Source organism: Daphnia pulicaria, chromosome 4, assembly GCF_021234035.1.
Source record: "Daphnia pulicaria isolate SC F1-1A chromosome 4, SC_F0-13Bv2, whole genome shotgun sequence".
NCBI classification, from domain to species: domain Eukaryota; kingdom Metazoa; phylum Arthropoda; class Branchiopoda; order Diplostraca; family Daphniidae; genus Daphnia; species Daphnia pulicaria.
This window is the reverse complement of record NC_060916.1, coordinates 20,661,065-20,683,137: the sequence shown is the minus strand read 5'-3', so window position 1 is coordinate 20,683,137 and position 22,073 is coordinate 20,661,065. Positions and strand designations below refer to the sequence as shown.

Sequence of the window (22,073 nt, the reverse complement as noted above, 5' to 3'; positions counted from 1 at the left end):
GCCAGATGGATGGCGGTCCGATCGCGGAAGAATGTGTCGTCGTTCGTCCTTTATTTTTCTTCTTCTTTCAAACACACAGAGTCACTTCGCGCGCCCATTCTAACACAATTCCAAAACCAACACGTAGGAATTGTGATCAAGATGTCGTCCATCTCGTAATGGCCGGCGATTAGTAACTGTCTCCCCATGACCGGTAATCGTTTTCTCGGGGTGAAAATACAAAACAAAAAAACAAAAAAAATGCCGTGTGCATTCTTCCACACTTGGTTCCTCTTCTTCTTCTACGCTCTCGCGCGCCCGTCAAGTCCGAGGGGGCGATCTCTTATCGACGTCTGCTATCGCCGGGGTCGAAGGAGCAGCAGGAGCAACGAAAACAACAGCAGCGCGCGTCACACATTCATCACTTTCTCTATCGATTAACGCGCAACTGTTAATGCCCCCAACGAGAATTTAAACGTTGGCTTTAAATGTGGGGAAATGAATTGAATTTGATGAAACAATTTCGCAGTTCCGGGTAATCAAATATTAACATTTTTTTTCTTTCTTTTGGTTTCTTTTTTTAGGGTCCATCTCGTAAGCTAAAGCTCCTCCGTGTGTGCCACCAGCTGACAAGGTAAGCAACTTTTTTGTTCATTTTGTAAATTTATTTTTATTGTTATTTCCATAACCATTTTGGATTTTCATTATCGTAATGTGCTTTGGGGGGAAACAAAATATGGATGGGATCGTCTACGAATTCAGTGTCCGTATAGTTTACCGCAACAAATATGCCGTGAGGTGAAGCGATCCGTGTTTTTTTGGTATAGCTATTATAGGCGGCCCATAGGTAGCTATTTTGCATATGTCGTGTCAAAACTCTTATAAGGTAACAAGGAAAAAAAAAGAAGGTGGCACTAGACACACACTCACACGCTGGCGGGTAACAAAGCCAACGGGTTGGGTCTCGCAATGTCGACCAATGGCGAGCGTTGTTGTGCCAAATGTATAAAAACCGAATTCGGATGCGCAATGGTTTTTTCTCTCTCTCTCTCTCTTTCCTTTCAAAAAAAAAAACTTCTCCCGTTTCGTTGTCCAACTTGGAAATGAATAAAGAGGGGCTCTGCAGATGCTGCGTGCTTGTAAGCCGTCCCCCATCCAGCAGCATCCAACTTGGCTTATTTTGCATAACAGACCGACTCCCTTCTCATTGTCGCTCCGCATTTTGATAAATGGCCTCATCTTACACGTTTTTGAATATGAAAGAGCCGCCGGGAGAGACTGAAAGCGACTCCCAGTGTCGAGTTCTTTTTGTTGCGTGTCCTGTGTTGTCTGTGTGCGTATAATGACGGTGACAAAAGCTCCACACCAACTGGTTGCTTCTCCCGACTGATTTCAATAATTTAAGCTCCTCCTACCCCTCCCACTCTACCGTAAATTAATCGAATAGGTGGGGCTCCAGCAGACGAGCCAAGCTTTTCATTGCTTCAAAAGTTTTTATACCTTGTCAGTTTGAAAACAGCCCTTGCACAGCAGTTTTCATTCTCTTCTTTTTTTTTTAAATTTTTTTACTACGCAATGGCGATGGAAGCCTCTGTGACATGACTGTCTGTATGCAAATGAGCGATGTAACGGATTCACCAAAAGCGAATCCGTTTGGAACTCTTTACATGCCTAAAGTTCATGAATAGTTTATACGTCGCATCGCAGTGGATAGGTGGCATTAGAATTCCGTCTTTGCTTTGGAACCTTTTTTTTTCTTTCTTATTCGATGACCGCAAGTTGAAAGAATCCTCAACAAGGGGAGGAAGAAGATTGACTGTCTTGTGTCAACCAGAAGATTTTCAAATCTTATCACGGACGACGTTTTCTCCCTTGTGCATGTTTCTCAATTTCGGTATCAGTTTAGAAAATTTGTTTCCCTTTGGAGTTTTATTTTTTTAAGCTTTATTGATACACACACACACTCTGATCGGTTCTTCTCTTCTTCGAGTGGAGATGAGAAATGTCATCATCATCATCCCCAAGGATAAAGTGGTTGTGGACCATGGTGGTTGAACACTGATTCAATTGACCACGTTGTTTTCGTTTTAAGAAAGGGGAGGAAATCACTAGAAGAAAAAAAAAGGCTCAGACTCTCTTTCCCTCTTTCATGTGCGGGCGTCTAGCGATCCTTTTTGCCCGCCCGCCATTTCAGGCCGGGGTCATTCCTTATGTCTATCGCTCACTTTGGAGATCGAAACAAAAAAAGAACCGAACCCCCAAAATAGCTGTAGAGACAGACAAGACACATCTATTGGAGCTATTGCCATAGCGTTTTAGGCTTCACCGGTTCAGTTCGGTTCGGTTTCTTGATGCGCGCGCTCAGTGTCACTCTGGTGTCCAAACGGTATATCCCCCCTCCATTCTCTCTTTCTTCATCGATAAGCCATCACCTTATTCGAGAGCCGTCTACTACATATACCTTTTATGTGTGTGTGTGTGTGTGTGTCCGTGCTTGCGTCGGAGAGAGAGAGTTGGAGACTCTTTTCGGGGGGGATAACCTAAGAATTGAAGAAAGACAAAAAAGAAAGGTCCAAGCGGTTGTGTCATGGCGGCACCTGATAAAAACACACGGAGGATCTGATCGGCATCGGCACACTGTTGCAGCCGACGCGTGCCTTTTTTTACTCCGACTCGTGTGTGGTCGTCCCCCCACCATCTACTACCCTTCGTGTGTACGGTTTTCTCCATGTCGCCTTTTTGTCTTTTCTTCAATAGATTTCACTATATCCCTTTTTTCTTTTCTTTTTACCTCCCTGTCTTGCCGTCTCTTGTGTTTTGTCTTCTAATCGACTCTCATAACCCTAGCGGACGTCTTAACCCCATCCGCGTTCTTATCTTGATCTTCTCCCACCGTCCTCTACGTTGAGTCTCTTTATTTTAATGGTTGGACATCATCGGCGAAAAAAAAAAAAAAAAGAACTTAAACTGAAAAATGACTACCGCCTCTTTGACCTTTTTTTTCTCTCTCTCCGTTCTTACTATCTGGTGAACCACACGCAGAGATCTCAACTGTTTATCCGTGGCGCTCACATTTTTTTTTTTGTTTGGGTCTTTATTGTGTATATATACCTTCATTATGTGTCGTAGCGCATCAGGTGAAGGAAACATTATCCGGCGGCGGCTGGATGCGGAAAATGAAACAAATAAACACCCGTCCGTGTGGAAAGAAAAAAACCCTTTATTTTTTTCAGTTGTTTTTCTTCTTCGAGATATTATTTTTGGTGTAGCGTATCGCTATTATTACCTCTCTTGTCCGAACCCCGTGGCGTGCTGTGTAAATTGTGTCCACGGTAATTCGACTAGTATGCTGTTAACGACTACCGCTACTCTTATACTACTATTACGTGCTCCTGCTGCTCTGCTATCATTGCGTCGACTGTTGTTTTCTCTCTTTTTCCTGTTTTTTTTGTTTTTGTGCTTTTCTCAAATAACAGGATCGAAAATTGAGAGTCTTAACTACTACATCATGTATTTTTCTGGCATCGAAAACGGGCAGGCAAATGGATAATGACCGGTTCTCGGTCGTCTATCTATTTTGTTTTTTTTTAATGAAAAATAGCCTCCACTGGGTATCACTATTGTCCGTCAGTGGGCTGGTAGGCGTTTTGAAATACAAACCTGCGAAAGATGAAAAAAAAATGGGTGTCTGGGGGCTTCTCATTTCTTTTGTTTGTTGTTTTTTGTTGTTGTTGTTGTGGTTGCTTGAGTGGGCTTTGTATAGCTGTAGATTATACGTAAGAGAGTCAAGTATGATTATGTACACTTACGAAACGGAATGAAAAATAAATTCAAAAGAGCTCAATGTCGGGACGAGAGATTTTGATTCGAAATCTGTTTTCACTACGCCCTTTTCCTTTTCCGTCCAACTGGAAGCGGGAGAGAGACCACCCTCTGCCTCCCTTTGAAAACAAAAAAAAAGTTGTACAAAATCCTGTCAGATTACAGCCGAACGATAGTCTTGCTCACTTGTGTGTTTCATTTCTATTTGTCTACGGTGTGCAATCATTTGGAATGAAAGAAAAATAGGGGAATCCAAATATCAAGGAGGATAATGGAGAGAAATTCGGGGGCGGTCTGTTGGAATGGATACTACTCGAATTAGTATAGCGGTGCGTTCGTTCAAATCCGTCGGTAAACAAATCTTTGAAGCGAAACGGAGACGGAATTTCCGTTGACCTTTTACAAATCTTGTTTGAAAAAATATGCTTTGAAACGAATCCCTCGTACAGAAACGTAGGCCTAACGCGATTGTCTTGTCCAGCCGAAACTACAGTATGAGACTGTACAAAAATCAAAAAGAAGATTGTGGAATGCGCTTAATGATTATTGACTTGTTGGTTGAATTTTAACGAGTAGCGAGTAAATAGTTGAGAGTTTTCGATAATTAGCGGTTGCCCAGTAGAAAATAAACAATCCAAATACTACCGCTGCCGCCCGTTGGAATATGTTGATTTCCCTTTTTTGTGGTATTTCAGGTATTTTTCCTTTTTTATTCCGTACCAGTTAAAGCGTCTACCATATGATGATGAGAGCAAGAGGATTTGGAAGACAAAATTTCGGGGGGGTCGAAAGGGTAAGCCCCGTTTGGACTAACCCCCTGGTCTGATCGATCCCAATAATTCCGGGTCGAGGAGAGTTGGGAGAGAGTTTTTGGCTGGCAACTCCCATTTTCATCACGGAATTCTTGATCCTCCCTCGGTCTGTCTCACCCAAATTCATTTTTGCATGTGAAAAGAAGATGGCGAACGATTTTTCGGAATGATGGGAAACGGCCTGAGATGGCAAGGAGGTTTGCTTATATTCCCACCGTGGCGAATTACATTTCCCGCTGAGTAGGAGGTTTCGGTAGGAGGAGAAACGGGGGACGAGTTTGAAGGGGAAGAAAAAGTAGGAGGAGCGAGACTACTCCAATGGCGCGATTTCTACTTTGGCCATCATCTAATAATGTTTGGGTCTCTTTTTTATACACCGAATACGCCATATAATTCTTATTTATTTTTTTATTTTTATTTTCACGAGCCAACATTCCACTCGACCGCCGTCGATAAATTTATGACAATAGGAGGCGCCCCTGTCGGCTATCCATGCGTTTATATATCTATCTATATGTATGCGGACGCGGGGACGGCGCACAGATCGTGGGAAACGAGCACGAACGATCCGACTGCTGGAAGCCCCCCTTCTATTGCTGATTTATATTCCGGCGCGCGGAGTCGGACTCGGAGAGTTTGACTCCCAAGTGTCTCTTCAATGCAGATCTTACGGCATGTGGGTCTCGGTGCGCGTCGCGCGGGATCACCGCTCTCTACCTCTCGCTACGCATGCTGTTTTTCTTTTCTTTTTTTTTTCGAAAGGTTTTAAACTTGTGAAATTTGATTATTTTTTTCTTTTGACTTTGTGTTACTTTTGGAAAATCTTTTGTGTTATACTTCAGCGGCTTCTTTATTGGTTCTCGCTCCGTGGGTCACCGAGAGATATGGAGACCCATAAGGATCTTTTTCTGTGGCTTTTGTATAGAGAAAAAGAGTCCATCATCACTCGGCGACACCGAGGGTGGCATCATTCTCACGGCAGAAAAAGAAAAAAGAGTCCCTTCTTGAGACTCTGTCGGGAGTCCGTGTCCCTCGACCCTCGTCAACTCACCCCTCGTATACTGTCTTGAGCCTACATACACACACAAGTGTGTGTGTGATACGTACCTCTCTCTCTCACTGGATGGTTATTGTTAAGCTCTGTAAGACGTTTTTTTGAAAGGTGAAAGGTCGGCTTTTCTCTCTATCATCGCTGGTCGGATTTAGTACGGTGTTTTAAAAAGAGGAGAGAATAGGGAGAAATAGTTTTTGAGAATGGCTTTTTCTTTCTTTCTTTCCTTTCATTCGTTTTCTTCTCCTTCTTTTGTCACCAGCTATTTATCTAGTCGTCGGAGCCTTCATTAGCAACAGTCACCTGTGAATCATGAGGATAGAAAAAAAAGGTGTGGGAGGAGATGGGGCCGACAGCAGCAGCAGCAGCAGCAGCAGCATGGAGAGCTGAAAAAGTTGAATATGGAGGTTAATTGACACTACCAGCCGGATTCACATCTGGGAGACTGGTTGGTGGTGTGCATTAAAAAAGAAAAAAAGCTATGTATACCCCCGCCGGTTTGCAACATTCCACTTGTGCTCAGCTGCGACGGGTGGGAGGAGGAGAAGGAGGAGACTATAGCTTATCCTACTGTAATTCAATTATATGGAACCGTCGTGGCCACACAGCACACAACCCGATCGCTCGTCTTAACTTTTCTTGCACTGTCACACGATGACCGAATCATTCATTCCTTTCTCTTCTGGTGTACACTCCCTCGTACTTCATATCACCCACCTGACTCTGCATTTTTTCCATATCGTCTAGGCAACTCACGAATCAATTGACATTATGCTAATATCTCTGTGAAATGCGAGTGCTCTCAACGCGCGGCTCGATGACGAAGGGGAATTATCAATTATTCGTAAACGCAACCGAAAATCGAGAAAACTTTTATTTGGTAATGATCAAACTTTGGAAATTCACAATGGAAATTCCAGACATTTCTGTGCTTTCCGCGTTTTGAGAAAATCGTTTACGAGCCTTTTAAAAACACATAACAACACGAAAGAGCGGAATTTTCCCCAAAAATCTCGAAACAATAGCCAAAAAAATGTATTTAAAACCGAGAGAGAAAAAAAAGAGAAGCAACACGAAGTTATACAACAACACGGGAGAAAGGGGGGGGGGAGCTGGATTGCATGGAAGAGAGCGGCATCCGCACAAGGCGAAACTTGTTTCAAATCGTTATCACCTCCCACTCCGCCCACTCTTATATCCCGGTAGAAAAGAAAAAGAGACGAAAATGTTTTTGTTTCGCTATTGTATTGTTGTTTTTTCCCTTTCGACTTGCGCGGTGCGTAGCTAAGAAGGTATTTTTTTTTCTTCTTCTTCTTCTCCGGTTTTATTCGACAGCTTTTTATGGTTTGGGACGGCAAAAGAGGATGAGTGGGAGGAGGATTTGGAACGTCTTGAAGGGAACCCAATCGATGCGTGTGTGTGTTGTTGTTGTTTCTCTTCTCTTTTGTTGCAGTTGTGTGTGCGTTGCTGTTTCAACTGGCTTGATGAATGCATTACGGGGGTCATCAGAGAGAGCGGGATTCTTTTATGACGACTGCCGGCCAATTATACGTCAATAGAGATACGGATGCTGTGGGATAAATCACGGATCTCTATCGGCTTTGATTATGGGCGGTTAAATTCTGCCCTTTATTCTTCTTCTTCTTATTTATCTTTTTTTATTTTCTTTCTTTATTTTTTTGAATAACTTTCCGCGCGTCGATTGTTTTCTTGCCTGATATTCTTCTCGCTTGTCGAGAAAGACGAGATGCGCGATGCACGCAAACTAATAAAAGAATTTCGAGAGAGAAAAGAATCAATGAAATACAAGCGGCGTATATTTAAAAAATACAACGGCGTGTACGAAAAACAAAAACGGATTCCGTGTGGATTCTGACCCGGAACCGGAATCTACTGTGCGGGGAGTCTGCGTGTATTTTCGTTCACGGTCGAACGATCGTCGTGACATGTTTGTGTGGGGCCCGTGGTGCGCTGTGTAAAACGCGCAGCAACAAGGAAAAGAAAACAAGGAGCGGCAGTGGCGGCTGCCGCGGCTTGATGGTGACTAGACAACCGAATTCACGGTAATTTCTTCTTAGATACTCAGGTAGTAGTTGATCGACTGCTAATGTTTGAAAGGAGTGTCCGTGCTAAACCTCTTGAAAATCGAAGTTGTAAAGATAAATGTTTATTTGATTTTTTTTTTTGGCCGATGATCGATACTTTGTTATCTCGGAATTTTTCAGAATTCGACTGGCCACCTGGTCAGGTGCAATTTGCTCAATTGGCTATGCATCAACGGGTTAACGAAATTGCTTTCTTCTCCATCATCGTCGTCGTGAAATGAAAAATTTGAATAAATCGGTGAACGAAGCAAATTTTGAAGCGCATCTGTTTTTCCGATTTGATGAATCCCTAAGCCACACCTCGAATCTTTAATGTGTCATTAGGAATTTCTAGAAGAATGTGCGCAACATTCTTCTCGTCATCCCCCGTCTATTCGATTATACTTACCACCTACCCGATGGAACCTGTACCTCCTTTGGAAATGCGTTAAACAATCAAGACCACAAACACTCGTTTTCTTAAAAGAGCTACACGTCCATTTATTACAACATCATCATCATCATCATCTAGAACACGGGGGCAAGTCATGATGATGTTGCCCCATACAGCGCCGAATGATCAATGGGATTTCGAGAGAGCTGCAACGCCTGGCACCCGTCATCGAATGACGACGGGGTGTGAGTAGCGATCCTGCTGCGTTACACCCCCGATTTCAAACCTCTCCCTCTTTCTCTCTTATCTTCCGTACAGTCCCGATGAAGGGAAAGAGAGAGAAAAAAAAGGGAATTAATTACGAAGAAATTAAAGAAAAAAAAAAGACGTTACGGAACTTTACGGTGCGATACCACCTGCTGTCGTGCCCCCCATCCGCACCTTACGGGGTCTCACACACGCGTACACACCTGGGGGAATAAAGAGTAACGAATCCACAGCGGGAATTCGGAAAATGTTTCATCGGACCGCACTATGTATACACGCTCTCATTCACAAAAATCGGAGCTACCCCGATTGAGGATCCTCTCGCATTTTTTGTTTCAGTAGTGTACACTTTTCTGATGGGCCGAAATGCAGCCACAGAGAGAGAGAGAGAGAGATTAATATTGGAAGAGTATAAGACCGCCCAGTGGCGCTCTTCTTCTACCTTTTTTTTTTGATATCCTGTCGAGATAAGAGAAGCTCTGCTGCTGTTCCAACTGGTTGAAACCAACACCTGTTGCAATGTGAAACGACTGTGTCTGCGCTATGCCAAGAATTTGCCGCCGGTCACCTCCTCTGCCCTCTCGTAACATTTTTGCTCCATTTCCCAACGTTAAAAAGTGAATCTTCTTTTTTTAAATGGCCAGGGGACCGCATAGCGCCAGCCCAACGCGGGCTAACTGCTGCACCACCTTTTATAGCAAATCAAAGAGGTTAGACGCGTGAGAGGCCAAGGAGAAAGAAAGAAAGAAAAAAGAGAGAAATAGTAATCAAAATAATATCTTCCCTCCTCTGACGTCCGCGTCCGCAGAGCTCAGCAAATAGAAAGAGTCGACGGCTCCGCTCCACCTGCCCACTTTTGGCACCTATCTGTGTCTGTGTGTGTGTGTGTGTCTACGTGCGTGAGAGAGTATATTTTGTAAGTCGAAGCGGAGGGTATAAGGCGAAACAAGGCAAAGGCAGGCGCAGGCCGCGTGCGAACTTCCCGAAGTGGAGAGAACGGGAACGAGCGTCGATATTTTGGTCTCAACTCGGACGGGTCGACTCTGATTTTCATCACGGCCATCAAGCTGTGCGTACATATTCGAGCCTCTGCCAGAGACTAGTCTCGAATTTGTAGTCTGTATTTCGTTCGACTTGAATGTGTTTTCCTTCGTTATCGCGTTCATCTCGGCCTATTTTGATTCCCTTTTTTCCTTGTTGATTTTTGAATCAAATCTCTCCGCGATTACGTAGATGCGGAAGCCGGCCGATCTGGAAGTGAAATTTTTTATCCCCGTTCTGTTGCGCTGTGTGTTTCTGTTGTGTGGTTGCTGGCTTGGAATGCTGTAGCAGCCGAGTTACCAATAGGATGAAAGTTCTCCCGTCGACCGTCGTTGGTTGTTTTGTTTTTTGATCTCTTCGGCCGAGGGATGACCAAAGGGTTCGGAGTTTGACCGCCAGTTGGCAGTAGCAGTCGTGCGGAGCGCTCATCAAGTTCTTTATTTATTATTATTTTCTGACCTCCTTTTCCTTCCACCAATCCCGCATCATTGAAAAGAAATGTAATCACAATCATTCATTCATTTCGTCATTTAATTTCCCAAACGTTAGATGTAATGACACCTGTTGCCCCGATGACACGGGCTTGATCATCTCATCTCTGTCAGGTTGCTCTCGGCTGTAACTCAGCTTCTATCATCGCGGCGATGTGGGAAAACAAGACAAGGGTGGGAAAATGTCTATCCTTCCCTTATGTATTTCTATTTCTATCTTTTTTTTTGTGGTTATCGAACCAACCCGCTGCAATCTCGACGAAACCAAAATTTGAATAACAACCCGGAGAAGAAGAAGAAGAAAAAAAAACCTTATGGGAAAATCGTCGAGACTTCGTGATATCACGCAGTGAAGGCGACTCTTAGTGTGTGTGTGTGCTCTATGTGTTGTTGCGTCTGTGCATGTGTTTGATTCCCATTGAGCGTACAACAGCGTATTGAAGAATGATAACAAAAGGACCAGGCCTTTGAATAAAGAGGCAAACAACAACGGGAGAAGAAGAAGGCGTACTTCTCCGAGTCCGTTTGGTTGGGTGAGAAATGCCGGGGCCGAGCAGCCAACACACCCAGCGTGAAATTCACGTCACGTGACAGTCTAGGTGTGGCTCACCATCGTTTTTCGATGGATGAGCAGTCAGTCATTCGTTATAGTCTTCAAGTAGCTTTTTTTTTCTCCTTACTTTCATTGTATATTTTTACCATTCTTCTTTCTCCACCCGGACCACCGGCCGTCTGAACGGGGGGGAAAACGCGTCCCTGAACTGTCTGTCCTATGCGCAATAGTAGAACTATTGTCATGGAACACTTTGGAACGAACCGTGGCAGCACAATCTTTGAATTTTATTCTTCCTTCATCTTCCTTCATCATTTCTTTTACGACGATCCTCCGAGACGGAATTCACGGGCTATAGAGACTTTGTTGTGCCGGGGTTTTACGTCGTGAATACGACGACGTTTTCTTTCCCATTTATTTTTTTTTAAATTTTGGGTTTGCAGAGGAATGGAAAGGAATTGAAGGGAACGGGAGGTGATGAATGGAATTCGATGGAGAGGATAAGAGAGTCTTCGATCGTTCGGTGCAAAAGAGATATTAGTATACGATTCCTAACTTGAGTAGTTTATACAGTAAAATAGGCAATCGTTTTCTTTCTTGTTAAATCCCCACAAGCGGCGAATGCGGAGGAATGCAAGCCAATTGGTCATCTATTTATAATGATGATTCCTGTTGAATCCACCCATACAGTCGGCTGTTTTTCTGCAGAAGAAGAAGAAGGGGAGATGTTATAAGTCTTGACCATCTAGGTCGTCTGACTTGATTAGCGATGCAACCTTCAGAAGAAGAAGAAGAAAAGATTGAGCCAGCGCGCAAGCCAGCGCAAGAATCACAACTCATCACACCAGGGGGGCTCCTTATACCTTTTGATGGGTCCCTGATATACAGTCCTGACTCAATTTTTTCTCTCTCTCTCCTTCTCTCTACTTTTTTTTTCCGCAGGGCCGAAAGGGTCGATCGCTCGCGCCATCGCTTGATGCTATAGGCTCTGACGCGGGACGTATTTTCTCATTATTTATGAAATAACAAACGACTGCACCTAATAGTTATAGATATCTGCTCTTGGGGATGATGGTGGTGCCCCTACCAAAAGTTAATGAGTTGCGATATAACCATGATACCACTCGTCTCTCTTCAAGTTTTTTTTTCTTCCATCTTCTTGTTCGTTTTTTTTTTCATTATGTTTCACCGTCCATTCGCTGGTGATTTCTCTTTGTCCGCCGCTTAGACTCTCCGACAAGAGAAATCCTCGAGGAGTCTGTTTTTTTTTCTAAGTATTACAAGAACCACAACAACAACAACAAAAAATAAATAAATAAATGGATGGAAAGAGCGTACGCAGCTCGAGATGAACGATGGCTTCGGGTAAATATGTGGGCGCTGGCTCTGGGTTGTTTGCTGGATGTCCCGTGTTTTTTGTTGGTTGGTGGTTTGACTTTTCCGTTGCAACGTGAAAGGGCACCATGGAGCGGTGACAAGCCTTCCGCCTCGGCACGACTCTTTCTGACCAATAGTACGACCGACTTGTGACCGATGATTCAGCCCAAAAAAGGGACCCTCTCTTGTGCTGCAACAGCAACAACAACAAAAAAAAAACGGGACAAAAAACTACAAAAAATGGACAACATTTTAAATTTCTCGACAGTCGTAACAAATCGAAATATATTTCTTTTAAAAATGGATTCCGGAATTTCGGTCATTCGACCGCTCCGAGGGTGACTTTGATGTCGTTATATTGCTGGCTTTAAAAAACAACATTTTCTTCTTAACTCGTTTACAATTTTTTTTTTCCTGGAAACGAGTTAACTAACAAATTGTCTCAGAAATTGTGATGCGACGAGTCTCGTTCCAAAGATTTGGACAAAGACATTTTACAGTTTATGCTTATTGATGTTTCCCGGCGGCGGATGATTGTTGACATTAACTTAGAAATGTGTTTGTTGTATTAAAACGAACCAGAAGCTAAATGTAAATGATTTTTTTTTTTACTTTGTAGGCCTAATGATTTCGTTGTACAGTACCCGAAGGGTTGTTAGAAAAGATGCTAGAAAATATTCACATTAAATTCACGAGTTTGAAATTGCACTGGATGATATCCGAATGCTTTTTCCAACTCTTGTTTGTTAACTAATTTCAAAATAATATGTTCATATTGTGTTCAGTCAATTGAGATTGCGATGTTTTAAAGTTTTATAGCCCTCATAGACGATACTATTTTCCGGTAGCTACTGTGCAAATTATTTTGAAATTCTAATTTTTTGAAGTTCAATTGTGATGAAGGTGTTATCCAAACGTGTAGGCCTTGCGCGGTGGCAGGAAGTATTCTAGGCTCTTGCTGTCTCTTCTTGTTTTGGAACAATATTATTTTTATTTGAATTGCATTGCTTGTTGAGTTATCTCGAGGGGTTGGCAAGTAAAAATTTCTTTCCCCGCGCGAAAATTTCTGTTCTTATTTCCCCCACAAAATCTCATTGTCTTGAGCGGGGTATTGGGTTTTTTTTTCATTTGTACTTTTCCTTAGCGTTAGTTCTCCTTGTCTTTTTCCCACATTCTTTTTTACATTTCCCATTTTTGCTGCGATATTTTGCTTTTTCTTCGTAAATTTGCTACTTTTCCCTCATCAACACATTTTCCCCCAACTTTTCCCCTACAATCTGTGTTTGACTGATTTGAAAACGGTTTGGCAACCTCGGTTTCAAGTCTGGGAATTTGACGGAATTTGAAGTAACGCAGGGTGTCACTAACAAACCCGCATTGTTTATTACAACATTTCTATGTGATTTGTCCAAGGAATGGAATTAGTTCTTCTACAGTAGATAAAGATAAGCTACACATATTGTCAGTGAATGCGGGTGGTGGGAAGCTGCATAAATAGAATTTACAAGGATAATATTCATGCATAAATTTGTTAATGGGATTTAGAATACCAGTAAATTTACCATCATTTAATTTTAAGACTATGCCAAGGACAAAGCACTTCTGTAGCTATAGTTGTTGCATCCCTGTAATCCCACTCTCTAACTATTTTTTTATTTATAAAGTATGACGCATAGAAAGAACTCTTCCAATTACAAAAAGATTCCCACTTTATTTGAAGGCACATCAATCACCTAAATGCGCCTAAATGGACTGTCTGTTTGCCCACTGCAACTAGCATATTTGCCCTTTCTATTATATTTCCTGTTTGTGCGACTCTTACACACATATCTATCGATATTGAGTCGTTTTACTACGGACGTCTTTGCTGCGCACCTGGTTGCAGTCTTTTTAGCCATAACAAACTGATTTGGGCCTGAAGCTCTCACACCTTCGATTGTAGAAAATAGATAAAATTGCTTTTTAGCCAGAAAAAGCATCATTTCTAGTTTTATAAACATACCTCGAACATTAAGCTCATTTTCAGCATCTTTCTTGGCCCGTTCAACAGTCGTTTCAATCTCTAGTAGTAGTGCGACAGGACAAGACACTATCATTGACATTCTGACGGTCTATAGTGAATTGAAAAGTCTCACGTGTCGAGGAATCAGAATGCCTTGTTTTACTCCCTCTTCAGTGCAGTACCTACTAGCTGCAATTCTCTGACACCGGTTAGGCCTACGTACAAAATCCTTCATTGAAAAATTGACTTGCGTGGAGCTATACGTGCTACACGACCTGGCTAACCTAAATTCACTTTCGCAAGCTTGGCTTCGAATGCCAAGTGACCAAACATTGTTCACATTTCATTCTTTTAGCTTTTAAATAGACAACACTAAGGAATGTGTAATAATGTCAATGCAACTAGCGAAATTTGGCGTCACAAAATTGTCTCGGAGGCTGTTGCAATCGTCGCAAGTCATCCAGTATCGCCAACTCCGTAAGGCAAAATTAGAGAACTAGATTCGATATAGTTTTTCTTCTACTGATAAGGATTTATACAAGTAACTCGATGTTACATAATTCATCAATTTCAAATAAAACTGCGTTCTTTGTGACCTTTAATTGTTAGGAAGGTGAAAATAGTATTAAATCATTTAAAAAACTATTGCACAATAAATATAGCCTACTTGGAACATGCATTTTGCTTTGGAATGGTGAAATAGCGAAAAAGTTTTCGTAGTTTTTGCTATTTTTTGCTATTTTTTGACATTTTATCATCTTTTCTCAGGTTTTTACCGCGTTTCACCTTTTTTGTGTGTTTCGAATTTCTTTCTGATATTTTTCTATCCACCCCCTTTTTAGTAAAATTCTTTCACAAAGCGCGGAAATCGTAGCGTAAAAAGAGCGAAAAAAGCGCCTTTTTTGGGGTAAAACGTAGGGAGTTTTTAGTTGCCAACCCCTTGAGTTATCTACAACAAAAACTTGACAAAATAACAAAACTTCTTGTTGTAGCTTTTGCATTCTCTTCCTATTGTGTTTGGTCATTCGATGGATTACTTATCAATACAGACACATGTACATCTCAAGTCATGTGAATGACAATCGGTACACATAGGCCTGGCCTATACGTGTATACAATTGTCATTTGAGATGAAGCTTTATCAATCAGAAATTGGTCGCTTTGTTGACCAAAACTGGTCAATAACACACACACGGGTTTATCCGGCTTGAGCCTCTTACGGTTGATAGACCCGGATTTTCTCTTATCGATAACTTTTTGAAACAACAATCTGGAGTGGACTCGACACGCAACCTCGTCGTCATTCTAGTAGCCTAGACGCCACACACGGAAGAAGTGTGTATAACCTAAGCGGTAGTCGCTATGTTATACTACTGCGCACGAAATAGCGTAGGCCTACGTTGTGTCTATTGGAAGAATGCCGGACAGTCGAGACGTCCAGAATGTTATCTCCGTCTACTTACATTTTTTTTTCCAAGAGGATTACGTACAGGTGATGGATTCCGTCTATTGAAGGTTGAGAGACCCACTCGAAAGGAGAAAAGATACCGCCGCCGCCGCTACGATCGATTCAATAGTGCAACAATAGGATGGGCCTCTCTCTTTACATCCGCATATCCCGGCACTTGATATAGTCAGGAAGATGCGCGCCAAGGCAACACATTTTCTGGCAGTATTTTCATTTAACCGAGCTCATCTTCCGTCTTTCGTGATGGCGGGCTATATCCATCTGAACTGCAAAGACCAACAAACAACAGTCGTCGCCCTTTTGTAAAACGCAAGTGAATTGTTTCGGGTTCTCAAGGGTTCAGAGTTCACGGTCTGGAAGCGTGCGGGTGGGCCGGCCACCAGGGTTTATTTTTCCTCTTCTAAAGCTATATACACCTTTTGCGCGATATTCCAGTCTCGTCGCCACCGACAGTTTTAATATAACATTAAACGGGCCTAGACAGGAAAGCGCAGGGATTCGTTTTCGTATTTTTATAATACCCCATTTTCTTTTTCATAAATACATATACAATATGGTTTTTTCGAATTTGAATGTGGCGGTTTGAAAAATCTCGTCGCTATTACGAAATGTACGCATCGCTTGATGTCTGCCACTCTCTCTCCCTTCTATTTTATTTCCAAATGCAATTCAGAGAATTACATTAAGCCAACTGAAAAGTGGTGGTAAAAGTGATCTCCACAATGGCGGCCGTGTCAGGATCATCTCCATCGTTCCCAAAAGTTGCTTTCCCCCCTCCAACCAGGGTCTTCTTCTTCTTCTTCTTGTATTATATTATCTCTTTCAATATCTTTCTTTGATAGTCTCGACCGAAAAAGGCTTGTCGTTGCCGGATAATCCCGCAGAGCTCGCTCGAGCGTCACGATTCATCCGGAGCGGGTTGTTTAGCTCTGCCAGTGTGTTTTCCATTTTCCACTAAGAGAGTCTCTTTTATTTATTTGTTTTTTTCTCTCTCTCTCTCCCTTCTCTCTCTTATGGTATAACACCATTTAAAGGGAGAAAAAAAAGGGCATGGCAAGGTAGAGAGAGAAAGGAATTATAAAAAGGGAATCCAATAGAATCCTGCCAACGTTATATAGTTACGTATCTAGCTATAGTAGTTTGAGAGCGGTTTGCATTTTGAAACAAGCTGCGGCCGGCGATGGGGGGAACCGACCGGAGAGAGAGAGGACCAGTCAATCGTTAAATCTGTTTCTATGTGTGTTTGGAATTAAACCCCATTCGTATTACATGTATTGTATGGACAGCGCAACAAGGGCTCTTTTTTCTTTCGACGGTGGTGTGGTTGGTGAATAGTCGATGGTGGCCGTCGCATTTCATCACGACCGCCTGATGTTGCGGGCCCATGTGGAGGAACAATGCGCAACGCTTGACTTGCGTGATTCTTCATCCCGTAGATTTCCAGGAGGGATAGGGAAATCGGCTGTCACTATAGCAAGCCCGGTTGTGTGCAGCAGCATGATGGAGTCGTTGGGCGGAGCCGGAATCGAATCAGTCCATTCGATTCGCCGCCGCCATTCTTTCTTGATATTCAACTTTTATGTTATGTTAAAAAGTACAGTATCAACTCAAACTCAAGGGCTTTTTGGCTGGTGTCGAAATTGTGATAATGTCGCCAGCTACCGAGTTGGCATGTTTCGAATGCGCTCGCTAAAAAAGAAAAAACAACCAAGAAGTCGCCGAGTGTCTTTTTGGTGAGGTTGTGTGCCACCATGAGTGGAAATCGGTAGGATTCCGCCCTTTCTCTTTTACGCACTGCGAGTTAGGAGCGAAAAGGAGATGGCCTTCGTCGATTTCTCAATTAGAACACGGCTCTCCGCTTCGTCAACTAACGTCCGTGTCCACAAAGGAGCGGAGAGTTGGGACGGCACAAGTCCCCCTTTCACAAAGGATGTAAAGATGTCGTCTATTGAGCAGTGAAAAAAAAAAGGAAATATAAGAGAGAGAAATGAAAAGGACGACGACGACAAGAGAGAGAGAGAAAAAAGGGGTAGACAGACGGGAGAAATGCGCCAATTTACGAGGGCTGTCGATTGAAGAGCGTGCCTCTCTCTCTCTCTCCCGTGTTGCGTTCACTCGGCGGCTCTGTTGGGCAACGATACCCGAGATGGCACTGGTCCGATAAGCCCATCCAATAGTTTGGTCAGCCCAGTCCTCTTCCTCGCCTTGCGCCGGTTTACGGCTCTTTCTTGACTTGTCTCTGGCGCGCTCGCGCCCGCTCCTCGTTTCTTCACGAGGAGCCGCCCGGACATTTCAAAAAAGCTCGGGAACCTGTATCCCTTATTAGGCTACTACTTCTACAGTTACTAGACGTTGTTGCGCCCAGCAGTAAAGCTTTATATACATATATATATGTATATAGTAGATATGCAGCTGTCGCCATATAAGGCTCAGTTTGGGAAAGGCTTTTTTGAATATTCACTCAACTGCCAGCAGGCAAAGTCGATCGGCTAAAAAAGAATTCGAAAAGGCTAGTAATTACAGGCTTTTTTTTCTTTCTTTCGTTTCTTTTGTTATTTCTCTGTCGGGATTTTTCTCTTTTGTTGTCCTGGCTGTCCTCCTCGTTTTATACTGATAGAGAGGCCGGCCCTTTTTTGTTTTTTTCGTTTTTATCCCGCTTTTGTTTTTTTGTTGTTTTTTTTTTCTTCGGTTGTCTTTTGAATTATTCACCCAAAAGGCTGGACTATTTTAACATAAATTCATGTAATATTCATCGAGATCATAGGCATTATTACCAAAACACTGGTTATTGAGCTGTCTCTTCCCCCTTTTATTCCGCCCCTATCAAAAGTGTAATGCATCAATCCACTTAACATAATGTGCGATGTTATTCGAATTGCGTAACATAAAAGAAGGAAACAAAGCATCGAGCGCTTCAGTATATAAATATATCCCGGTATCAATATTTAAATATGTAAAGTCACTCCCAGGAGAACGAAGGAGGAGGAGGAGGCGGCGGCGGCGGCGGAGGTAATCGACTGGTCCCGCAAAGTGGAAATAAAAATAAAAGGGGAAGAGATCAAGGCACACGACAAGATTGGAAGGAACGAAGAAGAAGATCTTACTCGTGTGTGGGGTTAAATTGGAGACAGGAAAAAAACAAAACAAGTCAAACAGAAAGGGGAGAGAATAGAAACAGAAGAAGCCACTTATTTATGGTGACTAAAGTCAACGGCTCCATAAATTGTGTGTCCACCAGAAAAGTCGTTGGGGCGACTGGTGTGAGGTCTTCTTCCCTCTTAATGGGCTACATTTAAAAAGTCGTGTGTGTCTAGTATACGGGGCTCTTTTCCACTTCCTTCTCCTGTTCCATTCGCCGTGTCCTGTTTGCAGACGGACACAGGAACACACCTCGACTGGGCCTGATATTTAGTACTCTCTCACTACCGTTGCACCGGCCCCCCCACAACGAATGGACCTCGAGCGCAAAGTAATAGACACCCGGGCTCTCTTTCCTTTTCTCTCACTCTCTGTGTCTTGTGTGTGTGTGTGTGTACGGAAGGTGTGTAGCAGACTAGCAGGAGCAGCAGGAACAGCAGCAGTGCATCAAACTTGATGATTTACACCGTGGCCGGCCCCAACGTCGGCTACCTAGTAACTCCATATGTCAAATGCTTATCAGAAAATGTTGGCTGTGTCACGTGTGGTGTGGTGGTGGGCACCCGTCATAGAAGGGCCCGGCCCCCGTTTCAATTGTTTTTTTTTTGTTTTGTTTTTTCTGGTGGGGATTTTTAAATTTTTCCTCATCTGGAAGGAAAACGATAAATTATGTCTTTGCATAAATTCTGAATGGGTGCGGAATCAAAACGTCCAAGTTCAAACACCTGGCCCAAGGAAGTCAACCAGAATCTTAGACGTATAAAATTGTAGGTCTATCACGTTATAATTCCAATGCGCGTTACTATTATGAATAAAAACTCGTGAGAAAATGTTCGGGATTCTCACAATAGTGCATTCCTTTATTACGCCTCTTTGTCCGAGTAAATGGTACAAGTATGCGCTGCGTGGAATGTCATTGAAAAAAAGAAGAGAGCCAACATCTAGTATACTATCACTGACGTCCATTGATAAAGAAATCAAAGCGCTAGAGTAGTAGGTCTCTTTTTATCGCCGGCGCCAGATCATCGATACACACAAATCTCTATGAGAGTTGGATAGAGCCTTCTCCTTCTCTCCTTGTGCAATATCTATGCCACACACACACACACTACACACACAGCAGAGCGTATGAGAAATGAAAGGAAGAACTTGTCTTCTTCCAAGAAAAGACGAAGAAGACTGATCGAAGACTGGATTAAAATGGATGCGGCCCTTTACCGGCCGATGTGCTTTTTTTTTCTTTCTTTCTCCCTAGCTGTGTGTCCTTTGCTTCCTCCCTCGCAGCTGTCGGTTGATCGAAGTGCGCGGCTCGCGGTTGATGTTATCTTTGAAAAAAAAAAAGAATAAGAAGAGAGTCTTAAACAGCGTAGCTCTTTCATGCACAGCCAACCATCGCGCCGTTCGTGGGATGTTGCTAGAAGAGCTCACCTACTGAGAGTTCAACATTTTTGGCCTGGGCCGGAATTAACGGAGAAAAAAGGACTTTTTTTTTCCTCCCTCCAAAGTCAAAGAAATCTACACGAAGACATAGAGAGGCTGGAGTAAAAGACAGAGAGAACTTCGTATATGGTGGCTGGCCACCCATCACGAATCACAAAAGGAGTTTAGTTTTTTGTGTGTGTTTGTGTTGGGCCTCGGTGGCGGCGGCAACAGCAGCCCAACAGGCCCGAACGCACTCCCATTTTGCAATCAGCCCATAAATTTCCCACAAGTCGAAACTGAGCAACCAAAGAGAGAGAGGGGAGAACTGTTTCTCTCTTTTCCATTTCTTCTGGCTATGGCGTTGGCTATATCGACGTCGCCGCCACCGCCGTTGCTTGCTGCTGCTGCTGCAGCGCACTTTGACTCGGTCGGTCGGTCGGTCGCTTCCTCTTTCCTTTTTTCTTGTTGTTGAACATTCGTCCTCCAGCTTGAATAACTCTTGTCACGATGGCATCGGATAAAAGTGATTTGTTGCCCACTCGCCTAACCGCCTCCGCCTTTCCTTGTTGTCTCCGAAAGGAGAAGAAGAAAAAGAAGAAGAAAAAGACAATTCCACCACCACCGCCATGAAAATATCACGCGCCCACATCGTTCCAACCCAAATAAGAAACGTCCACCACCACCGTCTGGACAAATTGAAACGTTCTCATTCATCTCCGTATGAGAACGTCTACACCCCCACCCATGGTCCCGTACCCATTTTCATCTTGGTAAATGTCGTCGTCGTCGTTCTTTGGAATGTGATTGAATCAGCCATTGTTTGTTTTAAGGTTTCGGGTGGTTAGACAAGGCTAAGAGGATGCGTAGTTGTTTTATTTTTTCTCCTTCGATTTTTGATCTAAACTTTTGTTCTTTTCTGTGTATTGGGAAACGGAAAACTGTGTTGGCTGGAGAGGGGGAATTGTTTTAGACGTTCTAGCAGGTTGCCCATTTATCTCCTGTGTGAAACAGTTGGGTCTCTTCGTCGTCGTCTATAACCTTTTGGTGGGAAATGGTTGGGAAATATTACCTCTTGAGGGCTCTCTCTCTCTCTCTCACTCTCTCTGAGACAATATTGGTTTTCGAGTGGCGCTGGGCCTAGAAGAAATAACTAAACCAAACCAAAACATCAGGATGTGACTGCATGCGCATTGTAGACACCACAGCGACGGTGTATAGGCATCAGGAGACGGACGGAAAGAATTCCGGTAGTGCAATTTATTTATTATTTTTTTTTAATGTGACAGGTGGAAAGGGAAAAAGAAAAAAAAAAGATGCGATGGTCATCTGAATGATGGACACCCCCATGTGTTGTGTGTGTGTAGTCCACCAGGCCTATATAATGTTTGGCTGTGTTATTGGTTTCGGGTCTTAACTATCTCTCTCGCGTTTTGCCACTTAAGACAATATTGCCGGTTCAACGGACGGACTATGGTCGTCTATTGGTTTTTTTGTTTTCTATTTTTTTTGTTGGCGAAAGCGAAACCCATCAGCCATTGCCCACTACTAACCGAAGGCAATAGGCAAAGCAAAGAAGCCCATTGATTTTTTGGTGTTTTCTAAAAAGCTAAAGAGATCAAATGACTCGGGTCGTCATACGGCTAATCCTCTGCGCTCTTTTTAATGGCTCCATTCCGCAGGATTATGGTTTCGCCAACATTCCAACAGTCGGAGGAAAACAACAAAATAACATTTCCAGTTTCCCTCCAACTTGTGAGATGTTTTGGCCAGTCAAAAGCGCAAAACAAACGGAAAGGAAAAAAAAGGAAAAGGAGCCGAGTGAAATGGGTAAATCGAAATATTGCGAATGATTCTTCTGTATGGCAGGAGGAGGAACTCCTGGGGTAGTTGACTGTGAGAGAGAAATTTTTCAATTTTTATATTTTTGAAATAAGAAAAAGAAATGTAGGAGTGGCAACTGTTGCGCGGTGGATCATCTCGCAGCGGGACGCGGCGACATCCGTTAAACTTTGCCGGTGGGACGAGTTTCGGTTATTTTTTTTTTCTTTCCCCCCGTGTTCCTGCTCTTTTTTTCTTCTTTACCGGAGACAAGTTTGCCTCTTGTGTGTGTATTCCTACACATAATGCGGCAAATACAAGTTATGTAGAGTCGCCATCATTGGAGGGCTTTAG

General features: G+C 43.1%; 1 long non-coding RNA gene across 1 annotated transcript in view; it reads left to right on the top strand.

The window, feature by feature from the left end:
* The window catches only part of LOC124338528, a 47,319-nt gene that overhangs the window by 16,791 nt on the left and 8,455 nt on the right, over positions 1 to 22,073 (top strand). Inside the window, exon 2 of the long non-coding RNA XR_006917862.1 lies at positions 564 to 613. This is a non-coding gene — a long non-coding RNA (uncharacterized LOC124338528). The remainder of the gene's footprint in view (positions 1 to 563; positions 614 to 22,073) is intronic.